The sequence below is a fragment of the Schistocerca gregaria genome, chromosome 4, assembly GCF_023897955.1.
Source record: "Schistocerca gregaria isolate iqSchGreg1 chromosome 4, iqSchGreg1.2, whole genome shotgun sequence".
NCBI lineage: Eukaryota > Metazoa > Arthropoda > Insecta > Orthoptera > Acrididae > Schistocerca > Schistocerca gregaria.
Window position 1 is genome coordinate 682579386 of NC_064923.1, and position 12989 is coordinate 682592374.

Below are 12989 nucleotides of genomic sequence, written 5' to 3' on the forward strand. Positions count from 1 at the left end.
GCCCGAGGCAGGATTCGAACCTGCGACCGTAGCGGTCCCGCGGTTTCAGACTGAAGTACCTAGAACCGCTCCGCCACACCAGCCGGCACTAAAATAACGCCATAATGAAAAATTTCATAGACATGCCTGTCGCTCCAAGTCATTATTTACTATTCATTGAATATTGTCAGTACTATGGCGGGTGAAAGGTAACGAAGGCGTGCTCTATTCTTTAAAATTTGCCTGCACCTGAATATATATATATATATATATATATATATATATATATATATATATATATATATATATATATATATATATATATATATTACAGTGAGTCGACTATATATATATATATATATATATTACAGTGAGTCGACACTATAACTTTTTTTAAAAGGGTCGGATTGGCGATAAAAACTGTCACTACTAACATGATTAGCCACGGCACTGTGACAATTACTACTTGGAATGTATCAGGCGGCTTCGTCTTACCGGTGTGGCTTCAAGGCAACTCGGTGCAGGGCAGAGTAAAAGCGGCCCGCACGAACGGTAAAGAGAGACTAGCTAGCTGCCGAAACGGAAGTTATCCATATGGACAGTGTGAAAGTCATATACTCATGACTAGGAGCGCTTGGTCGCTGCCTTTAAAACTTAGAATAATACAGAATTTTATTACTTACTAACATCTAATCGTTTAAACAATCACAATTAGCCAGAATTCTATGGTGCTTTGATTCTAATTGGTTATTCATTATGAGCTGTGCATTCGGGTATGATTTTTATTCACAACAATGACGCTTAGCCATGGGCTCGCCACCTGTCTGTTGCATAGCAAATATTTTTATGACGAACTTTGAGCAAGAATGTATGGTAAAATTCCCTCAACGTGCAAGAAGATTAATTTTATGGAACATGTACGTTGACATTGTTTTCACTTTATAATGTGATAGCCAGAACATTATGATCACCTACCGAATAGCCAGAATGTCCACCTTTGCCTCGGATAACAGCGACGAGGCGTGGAATGGAAGCAATGAGGTCTTGGTAGGTCGCTGGAGGGTGTTATCACCACATCTGCCCGCACGAGTCACCTAATTCCCGTAAAATTGCAGGGAGGAGGCTGATGTTTTCTGACGCCACGTACAATAACATCCCAGATGTGTCCGATCGGGTTCAGATTTGGTGAGTTTGGGAACACAGCACATCAATTGGAGCTCGCCACTGTGTTCCTCGAACCATTCCATCACACTCCTAGCCTTGTGATATAGCGCACTGTCTTGCTGAAAAATGCCACTTCTGTCGGGAAACATGATCGTCTTGAAGGGGTGTACGCAGTCTGCAACCAGAGATCCCCGTGGTGCCTTGCACGAGCTCCACTGGACCCGTGGATGCCCACGTGAATGTTCCCCAGAGCATAATGGATCCGCCGCCATCCTGTCTCCGTCCCGTAGTACAGGTGTCAAGGAGCTGTCCCTCTGGAAGACGATGGATTTGCGCTCTTCCATGGGCATGATGAAGAAACTGTCGGGATTCATCAGACCATGCAGCGCTCTGCCAGGGCGTAAACGTCCAGTGCTAATGGTCACGTGCACATTTTACTCATAGCTGCCGGTGTCGGGGTGTTAACATTGGCACATGCATGAGTCGTTGGCTCTGGAGGCCAGTCGTTAAGAGTATTCGGTGCACTGTATGTTCAGACACACTTGTACTCTGCACACCATTGTAGTCTGATGTTAATTCCGCCACAGTTCGGCGCCTCTCCTGTTTTACCAGTCTGCGCAGCCTACGACGTCCTACATCTGTAATGAGGGGTGGCCGTCCAATCCCACGACGTCTGGACGCGATTGCACCTTGTTTTCACCACGCGTTGAAGACACTCACCACAGCATTCCCCGAACACCCGGCAAGTCTTGCGATTTCTGAAATACTCGTGCCGAGCCTCAGGGCCATCAGAGTCGGTCAAACTCAGATAGATCGCGTGCCTCCCACATTCTACACAAGGACAGCGCGCTCGAAGGTTTTACCGGCTCCGTGCGTGTATCGAACTAGCAGACATTCCTCACCAGGTGACGCTGCTATCGCCTGAATGGGATAACAATGATAGCACGTTGGTGATCATAATGTCTGGCTGATCACTGTGTGATGATAATAATCTTGAAGGCGAGCAGTCCCTCTGGGATGTAAATAGTTTGAACCAAAATTTACAATTTACTGGGCAGTGTGCTGAGAATGACACCGTTTCTAGATCTCCAAGTGACAGTAAAAATTCGAAATACACACTTCGATATTTATTGAGAGCCGACCACGACCAATCTTTTAGACACAGGGACTCATGTCAGCCAATCAAATAAAACACCCAGCATTCAGAGGCATTACGTTGCTGCCTTTCGGTCCCGGGGTCCCGGGTTCGATTCCCGGCCGGGTCTGGGATATTTTCCGCCAGGGAACTGGGTGCTTGTGTCGTCCTCATCATCTCATCATCATTCGAGACTTGGCGAGACTGGGAATCAAAAGATTGAAAACTTGTAGGGTAGTCTGGCGACATACCATCTGACTTTCGGAAATGAATCATCCACACAATTCCGAAGACGGCAAGAGCTGGCAAGTGCGAGAATTATCGCACAATCAGCTTAACAGCTCATGCATCGAAGCTGCTTACAAGAATAATATACAGAAGAATGGAAAAGAAAATTGATAATGCGCTAGGTGACGATCAGTTTGGCTTTCGGAAAAGTTAAGGCACGAGACAGGCAATTCTGATGATACGGCTAATAATGGAAGCAAGGCTAAAGAAAAATCAAGACGCGTTCATAGGATTTGTCGACCTGGAAAAAGCGTTCGACAATATAAAATGGTGCAAGCTGTTCGAGATACTGAAAAACGTAGGGGTAAGCTATAGGGAGAGACGAGTCATATACAATATGTACAACAACCGAGAGGGAATAATAAGAGTGAACAATCAAGAACGAAGTGCTCGTATTAAGAAGGGAGTAAGACAAGGCTGTAGCCTTTCGCCCCTACTCTTCAATCTGTACAATGAGGAAGCAATGATGGAAATAAAAGAAAGGTTCAGGAGTGGAATTAAAATACAAGATGAAAGGATATTAATGATACGATTCGCTGATGACATTGCTATCCTGAGTGAAAGTGAAGAAGAATTAAATGATCTGCTGAACGGAATGAACAGTCTAATGAGTACACAGTATGGTTTGAGAGTAAATCGGTGAAAGACGAAGGTAATGAGAAGTAGTAAAAATGAGAACAGCGAGAAACTTAACATCAGGATTGATGGTCAGGAAGTCAGTGAAGTTAAGGAATTCTCCTACCTAGGCAGTAAAATAACCAATGACGGACGGAGCAAGGAGGACATCAAAAGCAGACTCGCTATGGCAAAAAGGCATTTCTGGCCAAGAGAAGTCTACTAATATCAAATACCGGTCTTAATTTGAGGAAGAAATTTCTGAGGATGTACGTCTGGAGTACAGCATTGTATGGTAGTGAAACAAGGACTGTGGGGAAACCGGAACAGAAGAGAATCGAAGCATTTGAGATGTGGTGCTATAGACGAATGTTGAAAATTAGGTGGACTGATAAGGTAAGGAATGAGGAGGTTCTACGTAGTTTCGGAGAGGCAAGGAATATGTGGAAAACACTGATAAGGAGAAGGGACAGGATGATAGGACATCTGCTAAGACATGAGGGAATGACTTCCATGGTACTAGAGGGAGCTGTAGAGGGCAAAAATTGTAGAGGAAGACAGAGATTGGAATATGTCAAGCAAGTAATTGAGGACGTAGGTTGCAAGTGTTACTCTCAGATGAAGAGGTTAGCACAGGGGAGGAATTCGTGGCGGGCCGCATCAAACCAGTCAGTAGACTGATGACCCAAAGAAAAAAAAAAAAAGGGTGCTGACGACCACGATGTTGAGAGCTCCACAAACCAACATCATCATCAATCCGAGCCATGTTACACCATATGAGGTTATTCAGTGTATAGCAAATCGATACGTCTACTATCCTTAATTTTTTAAAGCAGTTAAAAAGAAGTATACTAAAAAAGTAAAATCTTGGTTCCCATATAGAATCAGAGGCAGATTTCACAACGCTAGACCAGCCGAGCAGACAAGGGAATTCTCTGTTCTTTGTAGAATACCATACCTGGGAGCCGTATCCGACAAAACTGGCAGATGTATCAGACCTAAAAACAGCATTTCAGCGTATTTTACTTTTTTCGGATCCATGCATTTTACTGAGGCACAAGGAAAGTCCTGTGGTAAATAAATATAATGAAGCGGATGTATACTGCATTACATGCAATAATTACCCTAAGAAATTAATAGGCCAAACCAGTGAATCTTTTCGAATAAGTTACCAGGAACACCTCAATTGAAATAACCCACGACCTGCGTTAACAGCGTCCTTCGGCGAAGAGGGGCACAGCATCACAAAAAATTTAAATATACTCAACAAAAAAGAAAAAATCCAGATTTCGAATATATTAGAGGAAGTAGAAATTTTTAGATATAAAAACAAAAACGCACGGATCACATTGAATAGCGAATTAGAAGTAAAGCACCATAGCACTCTGGCCAATTTTGATTGTATGATTAGTGATAGTTCGTAATAAAATTCTGTATTATTCTCGCTTGTAAAGATAGCGACCCAGTGATCCTAGTCATGAGTACATGTCGTCGCACTGTCGACACGGATAGCTTCTGTTCCGCCAACCAGCTAGGCTCTCTTTACCGTTCGTGCCGGCTGCTTTTACTCTGCCGTGCACGAAGGTGCCCTGCCGTCGTACCGTTAAGGCACTGAGGCAATCCGGCCGCTATTAAAAACTTTCAGCGTCTGTTCACTATAAAATACTTTTCTTTTTTTCATTTTAGTCAGGCGAATTTTAAAGAATGGAGCACTCTTCGTTATCTTTCGCTCCAATATTACTGACAGTATTCACTGAATAGCAAATTGTGACCAGGAGCGACGGCAACATTGCGACTACATTTTAGGCATTCCTTTATTAACTTTAATCTCCACAGCATATGGTGACACTGTACTTTGCTTTGTACCATGTAGGTTGCACCCGATGACGCTGTAGTAGGCCGCAATCCGGTTGTGATTATTAAATCAAGAAATTTACCAGCTGTTAGTTGTGGTCTTCAGTCCAGAGACTGGTTTGATGCAGTTCTCCATGCTACTCTATCCTGTGCAAGCCTCTTCATCTCCCTGTACCCACTGCAACCTACATCCTTCTGAGTCTGTTTAGTGTATTCATCTACTGGTCTTCCTCTGCGATTTTTACCCTCCACACTGCCCTCCAATACTAAATTGGTGATCCCTTGATGCCCAGAATATGTCCTACCAACCGATCCCTTCTTCTGGTCAAGTTGTGCCACAACTTTCTGTTCTCTCCAATTCTATTCAATACGTCCTCATTAGTTATGTGATCCGACCATCTAATCTTCGGCATTCTTCTGTAGCAACACATTTCGAAAACTTCTATTCTCTTCTTGTCTAAACTGAAACGTCCCCTTGGAAAAATTTATACATGACTGTGCTTAAACTGACACAGATACTTTTTTCTTTTTTTTTTTTTTTGGCAACGCAATCTGACTTTCAGAACTCCCTACAAAAGGATGGCCCTGACTAACATTAATGCAATACAGCAAGCGCCACTACTGCCAGCTAACTAAAAGATTCAAACTACGGAAGTCACTAACTACTGATAGGCACAGTTAGCAAATGAAAGATTTTAATAGAAAACAAATAATGTATTTACCTTTCTAGTCATAATATATGTATCAGTTCATGACACCAATTCTTACAAATTTCAAAACTCCGCCATCTCTCTACCCACGTCCACCACTGCTGGCGGCTCACCTCCAACTGCCCAACGCTACGCGCTGTTAGCATCCAGCTGCGGCTGCCCAAGACTACAATGGCAGACAACAATGCAAACCAGCCACAGACTGCACACGGCACAGCCAGTGATTTTCATGCGCTACGTGGCGGCGGCGTTACAAATAAAAAAACCTAAACAGCGTACTTACAAAACTACTTATCGTCCACGCTTCACTTCCATACATGGCTACACTCCATGCAAATTCTTTCAGAAACGACTTCCTGACACTTAAATCTACACTCTATGTTAACAAATTTCTCTTCTTCAGAAACGCTTTCCTTGCCATTGCCAACCTACATTTCATATCCTCTCTACTTCGACCATCATCAGTTACTTTGCTCCCCATACAGGAAAACTCATTTACTACTTTAAGCGTCTCAAATAAAAATGGCTCTCAGCACTATGGGACTTAACATGTGAGGTCATCAGCCCCCCAGAACTTAGAACTACTTAAACCTAACTAACCTAAGGACATCACACACATCCATGCCCGAGGCAGGATTAGAACCTGCGACCGTAGCGGTCACGCGGTTCCAGACTGAAGCGCCTAGAACCGGTCCGCCACAACGGACGGCTTTAAGCGTCTCATATCCTAATCTAATTCCCTCATCATCACCCGATTTAATTCGACTACATTTCATTATACTCGTTTCGCTTTTGTTCATCTTCGTCTTATATCCTCCTTTCAAGACACTGTACATTCCGTTCAGCTGCTCTTCCAGGTACTTTGATGACATAATTATAACGTCATCGGCGACTTTAAAGTTTTTATTTCTTCTCCATGAATTTTAATTCCAACTCCGAATTTTTCTTTTGATTCCTTTTTTTTATTTGGTATAAATAAAACGCATTAAAAAGTGGCTGGTCGCTGTATTTTTATAGTAAAATAAGCAAATAACTGATTTGAATAGAGTCCATAATTGTACTACTTTTAGTAGAGAAAAAGTTTTTAGATCAAGGGATAGCGTTCGGCGAAATATCTTAACTTTTCGTTGCATACGAAGCGTTGCGCTGGGCAGCACGAAGTCGGCGGGTTATGATGTTGTGAGCAGGTTACAGGCAGTTCCGCTTGTTAACACTTTGCCGACCGCCGACACCACAGTGGTGTCGTGAGCGAAACAGCGGTCAACGGTCGGCGACACCACAGTGGTGTCGTGTGCGTAGTATCGCTCCGTGGCCGGCGACACTACAGTGGTGTCCAAAATGGCTCTGAGCACTATGGGACTTAACATCTACGGTCATCAGTCCCCTAGAACTTACAAATACTTAAACCTAACTAACCTAAGGACATCACACAACACCCAGTCACCACGAGGCAGAGAAAATCCCTGACCCCACCAGGAATCGAACCCGGGAACTCGGGCGCGGGAAGCGAGAACGCTACCGCACGACCACGAGCTGAGGACTACAGTAGCGTCGTGAGCATAGTATCACGCAGTGGCTGGTGACAGCACTTTAGTATCTTTTTCATCCTGTTGGTGTTTTGTTTAGGTAACAATAAATTACACACGTCATCAAGTTTTTGTTTTGTTTTTATAAGTACTTGTGCACTTTCATCATGGCAGACGAAAGAGACGATACGATTATTTACGATGAACGCGCGGACGTCTTGTCTGTCGTTCCGGACGACTCGACCGATTAGGGAGAAGACATTGGATATCAAAAAAATGAAAGCGTAGCAGAATCATCGGAAGACAGTGAAATACGTCCAGGAAGAATGCGGCGAATGCTGTGGTTGCCAACTGATTCGGATGAATCAGACGAAGAAGACAGACTATGAATTATTGAGGACCAATAATAAATTTGAAGGATCTCCGGGTCCACACATACTTCCCAAAGACACACAGAGCGTCGTGGCTATCGTAGAATTATATATTGGGAACGATCTATATGAATATATTAGCAACGAAACCAACAAGTATTACAGTCAAAATTGCAATAGAAGGAAACTGGATTTAAAAAATGCCAAATTTGTCGAAGTTACGGGACCAGAACTTAGAAAATGGTTTCGGCTTGCTACCCTTACGGTAACTGTAAAAAAAAGCAAGGATCGATGATTACTGGTCAACGAATCCGTTGATAGACACACCGATATTTCGCAAAACGATGCCAGCAAACGATTCAGACAAATATTATCATTTTTACATTTTTCCAACAACAACAATAAACCGGATAATGCAGACCCGCTTTTCAAAGTACAATTCGTAAGTGATTATTTTTCCAAAAAGTTTAAAGAAACGTTTAATCTAAGTCAAGACATTTCCCATGATGGAGTAATGATACCGTGGCTTGGACAGTTAAATTCTAAAGTTTACAATATGTCGGAAATTACGAAATATGGCTTCCTGATTCGAATGCTGTGTGATTTGCGTACGGGATACATTTCCTCGTTCAAGATATATTCCGGTGCTGGACAACCTTTAGCAAAAATAGTGATGGAACTACTGACACCTTCTTGTGGAAAGTGGCATCACCTCTACATGGATAATTATTATGACAGTGTAGAACTTGCAGAGAAGTTACTTGAAAAGAAAATTCGAGTTTGTGGAACGATACGGCAAAATAGAGGATTTCCGGAAAAATTAAAGCAAGCAAAATTCAATGTGTTCGAAGCTTGTCATCAACGGAAAGGTGACAAGCGGACGGCGACAAGCCAAGTAATCCGAATTAGTGCTGCCGGCGCCAAGGGAATAAATTTGTACGACACTTGCGGACGGGAAAGTTTTAATCTTCTCCGGCGAAACGCGAACAAACTTTGTGCACAGCTGTACCAGTAACCCAGTGGCGATTAGCAAAACACAAGACGCTAGTATGCGATCGTTGTTGACATGTCCCCTCTTGCAAAGCACATTACGCAGACCGGGTTCGATTATGCACTTTGTGCACTGTCCGTGGCGCTTTCGTCCATAACTACACAGTTCGTCACATTTATATAGCCGTAGCCACAAGTACACACTTCCTAGAATTGTTCTTTTACGTGATGCACACCGTAAACAGTATCCACTCTGTTCTCGCAGTTCAAACTTCTGTAACGTCATTGAAAGTCAGATATACTGCATTTCATTTAGGTCAGTTCTACCACCATCCGAATATCAGTGCCAGCAAAGTTAATTCGCAAAAAGCACTGTTCGTGTATTCAGATTGCTCGTGTATTCAGATGGTTCAAATGGCCTGAGCAACAATGGGACCCAACTGCCCGAGGCAGGATTCGAACCTGCGACAGTAGCAGTCACGCAGTTCAGGACATCACACACATCCATGCCCGAGGCAGGATTCGAACAAGCGACCGTAGCAGTCACGCAGTTCCGGATTGAAGCGCCTAGAACCGCTTGGCCACCGCTGCCGGCTGTTTGTGTATTCGCAAAAAGCACTGTTCGTATCGGTCACAACAGTCTTGTTACCGGCACTTTCACAGTCGGGTTTATTATCTCCTAAAATTCGCTGGTGGTGGCATTACGTACTGAAGTGGTAAAGCGAGTTGACTTTCTTGTAACCGGCACATTCCCAGTCCGGTTTATTATCTCCTAAAATTCGCTGGCGGTGGCATTACGTGCTTAAGTGGTAAAGCGAGTTGACTTTCTTGTAACCGGCACTTTCACAGTCCGGTTTATTATCTCCTAAAATTTGCTAGTGATGGCATTAAGTACTGCAGAAGTAAGGCGAACTGACTTTCTCATAGTTCGGTATCACTGTCCATACAGTTCCGGGTGCTTTTCGTAAAATTTTCCCGCGCACGCTTCATAGAAGCATCGTTCACCATACCTTCTACTACACATCCCCTGTTCGACTATCGATATCGCTATCGCTGTCCCCTGTCTGCAGATGTTATAACACTATCGTAAACTACATAAATCTTTATAAATGTTCTTGACTGAATTTTTCACAGTTAATAATATACCAAAAAAGAAATTTACAAACTTTTCCAGATTTACAAAGCAAGTAACATATTTATCCACTGCCAGACGAAATAATGACAATTATATCTTTACATGTAAAAGCCACAGTAGTAAGGTCCATCTTTGTAATTACATATGCCGGTAGCAACAGAAGAAAAAAATGAAAACTAAAGAAAATCATGATAAAAAATTTTATATGCGTAATTAGCAATGCCTTCGCAGTGGTCGTAAAAAAAACCGCATGGAATCAGTGGAAGGAATCACTTGTTAGTTCCGAAGAGCTGCTAGTAATCCATCTAGCACAACGATCGTGCATGAGCAGTTGAAAAGACTGAGACTCAAACAGCTCCTCAGAAATCACACATTGTACTCAATGCTAAGTGATGCTTGAGGTTGTCTAAGTCGAAAGAGCTACGCCACCGGACTGCTAATGACAGGAAGTAGGTGATTTGAAGTGTTGAATCACGCTGTAACCTGTGGCAGTCCGAAGGAAGGGTTTGGGTTTGTCGGATGCCTGGACAACTTTACCTGTCATCGTGTGTAGTGGCAACAGTTTGGCGGAAAGGATGTGGTTTTACGGAACAAGGGTGCTTATCGTGGCTAGTATGACGGTGCACCCCTCATTCAGCGGTATATATAGTACCATGGTTTTGTGGACAGTAGCATTCCTAAAATGGACTGCACTGCGCAAACTGGCAGCTTGAACCTAATGGAAAATCTGCCGGATAAGTTGCAAGGTTGTCGTTGCTGCAGACCTCACTGTTTTTTAAAGTTCACTATTTTTTAAAGTTTTCGCTCTTTAAGAAGAGTGGGCTCTCATTCCTCCGTCGACGTTCAGACACTTCACTGAAAGTGTCCCCTGCGGGATCCAAGTCGTCATAAAGGTGAAGGGAGATAGTGTATGTGTAAAAAAACGAATAGAGGAAATAAATTTAAAAGCTATGAATGGTGGGCTCCATGTGGTTATCAAGTCATGCAACGACCGTAAACCATACAATTACCAAATATGCAGCAACCAAGCGCAAACATATGTTTTATTTATTCACTTTTGCAAATCGATTTCAACTGATTAACAGCCATGATCGGTGCTTTCAACCAAAATGTGCCCTGAGTAATAATACTGTCTTAAAGAGAGGTCAAACATAAAGTGCTGGCTATTAATCAGTTGAAATCGATTTGTAAAAGTGAATAAATAAAACATGATTTTGTGACTGGTTGCTGCATATTTGGTAATTTTCAATTTAAAGTTGCTCCCATTTCAATGGATTTGGAATTTTCTCTACTGCAGGTAACAGTCTTTATTATAAGTTTATAATAATAAGTTACATGAATTGGAGTGGCCTCTTCTATACAGAAAACCTGTTGAATTCACCTAAAAGTTCTAAACTAGTCGTGAATCAGTATAATAAATACAGGAAAAATTATTGCTGTGGTTGCCACAATGAAGAAAATATGTTATATGGTTCCACAGAAAGATAAGAATATAATCCGGCTGTATCAACACATGAAAATTAAACTATTGAGGACTATTGTAAGCATCAGGTTTAGCAAACAGTATGTATACTGGAATACTCTCTTTCAAAATCTGAAGGTGGCACGGGTAAAATACAGGTAGTGAAAGGCTGTTTACAATTTGTACAGAAATCAGATGGCAGTTACAAGAATCGAGATCGAGAGGCATGAAAACGAAGCAGTGGTTAGGAAGGGAGTGAGACAGGTTTGTAGCATATCCCCGATGTTATTCAATCTGTATAATGAGCAAGCAGTAAAGGAATCAAAAGAAAAAATCGTAGTTGGAATTAAAATTCATGGAGAAGAAATTAAAACTTTAAGGTTCGCCGATGACATTGTAATTATGTCATTTATACCAAATACAACGCATTAAAAAAAAGTGGCTGGTCGCTGTATTTTTATAGTAAAATATCATTATTCACGGCCACGGAGCTCAACAGGCCAAATAAAACGAATTGTTATAGTTCTTTGCTTGTTTATGCTTGCTTTCTGCTATCGAAAATGAAGGCACCATCTGCAAAATACTAACGCGAATTCTTTACAGACGAATGGAAAAACTGGTAGATGCGGACCTCGGGGAGGATCAGTTTGGATTCCGTCGAAATGTTGGAACACGTGAGGCAATACTGACCTTACGACTTATCTTAGAAGAAAGATTAAGAAAAGGCAAACCTACGTTTCTAGCATTTGTAGACTTAGAGAAAGCTTTTGACAATGTTGACTGGAATACTCTCTTTCAAATTCTAAAGGTGGCAGGGGTAAAATACAGGGAGCGAAAGGCTATTTACAATTTGTACGGAAACCAGATGGCAGTCATAAAAGTCGAGGGGCATGAAAGGGAAGCAGTGGTTGGGAAAGGAGTGAGACAAGGTTGTAGCCTCTCCCCGATGTTATTCAATCTGTATATTGAGCAAGCAGTAAAGGAAACAAAAGAAAAATTTGGAGTAGGTATTAAAATTCATGGAGACGAAGTTAAAACTTTGAGGCTCGCCGATGACATTGTAATTCTGTCAGAGACGGCAAAGGACTTGGAAGAGCAGTTGAACGGAATGGACAGTGTCTTGAAAGGAGGATATAAGATGAACATCAACAAAAGCAAAAGGAGGATAATGGAATGTAGTCAAATTAAATCGGGTGATGCTGAGGGAATTAGATTAGGAAATGAGACACTTCAAGTAGTAAAGGAGTTTTGCTATTTAGGAAGTAAAATAACTGATGATGGTCGAAGTAGAGAGGATATAAAATGTAGACTGGCAATGGCAAGGAAAGCGTTTCTGAAGAAGAGAAATTTGTTAACATCGAATATAGATTTATGTATCAGGAAGTCGTTTCTGAAAGTATTTGTTTGGAATGTAGCCATGTATGGAAGTGAAACATGGACAATAACTAGTTTGGACAAGAAGAGAATAGAAGCTTTCGAAATGTGGTGCTACAGAAGAATACTGAAGATAAGGTGGATAGATCACGTAACTAATGAGGAGGTATTGAATAGGATTGGGGAGAAGAGAAGTTTGTGGCACAACTTGACTAGAAGAAGGGATCGGTTGGTAGGACATGTTTTGAGGCATCAAGGGATCACAAATTTAGCGTTGGAGGGCAGCGTGGAGGGTAAAAATCGTAGAGGGAGACCGAGAGATAAGTACACTAAGCAGATTCAGAAGGATGTAGGTTGCAGTAGGTACTGGGAGATGAAGCAGCTTG